Source organism: Mus pahari, chromosome 6 (genome assembly GCF_900095145.1).
Source record: "Mus pahari chromosome 6, PAHARI_EIJ_v1.1, whole genome shotgun sequence".
In the NCBI taxonomy this organism is placed as follows: domain Eukaryota; kingdom Metazoa; phylum Chordata; class Mammalia; order Rodentia; family Muridae; genus Mus; species Mus pahari.
In genome coordinates this window covers 95,813,786-95,816,766 of record NC_034595.1, presented here as the reverse complement: position 1 = coordinate 95,816,766, position 2,981 = coordinate 95,813,786, and the positions used below count along the sequence as shown (strand labels likewise).

The window sequence follows — 2,981 nt, the reverse complement described above, 5'->3', positions numbered from 1 at the left end:
TATTTTAAAAGATACTGGATATTTTAAAGGGATTGAACTTTTAATATGTAAAGACTGTGGGACTTTTAAAGCTATTTAGATCTTGGGGATGAATAAGNACTAGGGTTGAGGCTTACTAGTGATGTGTTTGTGTGTCAAGTTGACAAGGGGTCAATTGTACTGGTTAATTTTGTGTCAACTTGACACAAGCTGGCATTATCACAGAGAAAGGAGCTTCAGTTGGGGAAATGCCTCCATGAGATCCAGCTACAGGGCATTTTCTCAATTAGTGATCAAGGGGGGAGGTCCCCTTGTAGGTGGTGCCATCTCTAGGCTGGAAGTCTTGGGTTCTATAAGAGAGCAGGCTGAGCAAGCCAGGGGGCGGGGCGGCAAGCCAGTAAAGAACATCCCTCCATTGCTTCTGCATCAGCTCCTGCTTTCTGACCTGCTTGAGTTCCAGTTCTGAATCCTTTGGTGATAAACAGCAGTATGGAAATGTAAGCCGAATAAACCCTTTCCTCCCCAACTTGCTTCTTGTTCATGGTGTTTGTGCAGGAATAGAAACCCTGACTAAGACATAGCCAGTATTTAGTTCCTCCAAATGATACTTGGTGGGTTTGCCTTGATGGCCTCACCCCCTGCCTTTCAGCCAGTGCCTTTTCTGTGAAAAATTCTGGTTTTTGCATTCTTGCACAATTGGTCCCGTGATTGATTTATTATCATTCAGAAGAGTTTTTTCACTTGTGGGATCAATCCACTGATTCATCCCCTTCACTGGTCTGCCAGCAAAGAGAGCCCCTACTGTCATCACCGTTTCAGTCCTTCTAGACTTTGGCCATGGATTTGGAGACTGGCATCTCCTCATATGCTCTCTTCAAGTCTAGCTATCAAGAACTCATTGTCACCATTGATAAAGATGCCTAGTGTCTCCAACATGGCATCAACGACCTCTCTGATTCCCTCTCCTCCTTAGCTGAAGTCGTCCTCCAAAATTGCAGAGGACTTGATTTACTCATTTTACAGCAGGCAGTGGTATGTGCAGCAGGAATGGTCAAAGAAAGCATGAGAAAAGTCAGAGGACTAGAGGAGAGAGAGAGAGAGAGAGAGAGAGAGAGAGAGAGAGAGAGAGAGAGAGAGAGAGAGAGAGAGAGAGAAAAAGAGGAGAGAGTTGGTATAAAAATTAGTTTTCAACCTCTGTGGTTGTCAACCCTATTTCCTTCCATTTTGAGACCACTAGTTGGATTGTTTTTGCTTATTTATTTTGGTCCCTGCCCCTTAACTGACTTACCAACTTTGTGAAATGTCAGATAGATGATTTGACAGCAAAACCTATCTGGGTAAATTGTCATAAATTAGCTGTGGAGCATCAAGAGATTTGAGACAAGGTTGACATTCCCTCTAGGGTGTTCCTAAAACCCATCTTCACTCAACCTAATTAAGGGGAACTTTAGCCCCAAGACCAAGTAGAGAGGGGCCACCCAGAACCCCTTCTGACTGGCGAACTAAGTTCTTGCTTGGGCTGTGAGGCAAAGCACTGCAAGGGAATATAAAGCAAAAACTAAAAAATATCTTTCTGGGTTCCCTTAGGGACAAGCCTGACTGCACATGGTTTGATGTTCAAACTATTCCCTCTCCAGGAAAAAGACATCAGGACAGGTATGGCCCTTATACTTCACTGTACAAAACCAGGATGAACGGAGCCACTACAAGGTTACCTTTAGTCACTGGAGGTCAGGCCTCTTTGCTAAGACTAAAATCGCCATGGTCCTTCTATACTAAGAAAACGGAGGAGATTTTGAGAGAGACCTTGTTTGAACATTAACTGCCTTAAGTGCTTGCTGGCATAAAGTCTTGGTCTCTGTGGGAAAGAACTAGCCCGGCTGAGTACAAATAGACATAGATCCTGAAGTCAGAGGAGAATAAATAGCTATAAATCTTGTGGACAGGTGCCTAATAACCTATTCTGTTCTGGTCTTCCTGCTGAACTCTTTGCCTAGTCAATATCCTGTTCCTGGGAACAGGTGCATTTCCCAGAGACAAAGCGACCCCCTCCACCCTCTTCCTGCTCCTATGAGTATATAACCTGTGTGGGCAAAATAAAAATTTGTCAGCTTGATCATCATACTTGCTGTCCATTCTTTGTGTTTCTTGTTTCCCCATTCTCTTCCAGGTGGCCATTCAAGTCCCTGTTCAACTGTCCCAAGGGGCGGGTTAGTGTTTGCTCTTTCCTCCTTATGTACCGCAAGCTTTCTGACTACCATCACCCTGTCCTTGTCAATGATTTCTTGAGTGCCACTATCTACTTCCTGAAGAACCTGGGCACCTTTGGGGGTAGATCCCTCCCAGGTGGTGCTCTGTGAAGACAGTATTGGAGGAGTGGCTATGGCCACTGTCACCCAGGCCTTAACCAGCATCCTGTGTCTACCTCGAATCCAGGCTCAATCCCTGATTTACCCAGTTGTGAATTTCATCAATTTTCCATCACCATCCTATCAGCAGCACAAAAATGTGCCATTACTTACCAAAGACTTAATGTTTACATGTATTTTTTAAATATCTGGCCATTGACCTCTCTTGGACAAATACCATGTTGACAGGTGCAATTGTACCTCTGGACAAATAGAAGAAGGAAATGGCTCAACTATGACATCTCCAGAAGGTTCTGGAGGCAAGATACACAACCGGAGGTTCTTGGATTTCAATGAGGCTGCCTATTTAGAAACCAAACATGTTTGGAGTTCAGAAATTTCACCTCTTTTAGCAGATGAGAAGATGATCGCTCAGCTTCCTAAGACATTCCTGGTGAGCTGTGAGAATGACATCCTCCAGGATGATATCTTGCTCTTTAAGAAGCGCTTAGATGACCAGGGGATCCCTGTGACCTGGTACCATGTAGAAGATGGCTTTCATGGATGCCTTTTTTCTTTGATAAGAAGTGTTTCTTTTCCCCCTGCTCCATGAAAATTGCAAATGCTCTCATCAGTTACATAAAAGACATTTGA

The 2,981-nt window shown here is 44.0% G+C and overlaps 1 pseudogene; it reads left to right on the top strand.

Annotated features, from left to right (window-relative positions):
- The window catches only part of LOC110323879, a 5,598-nt pseudogene extending 2,617 nt beyond the window's left edge, over window positions 1–2,981 (top strand).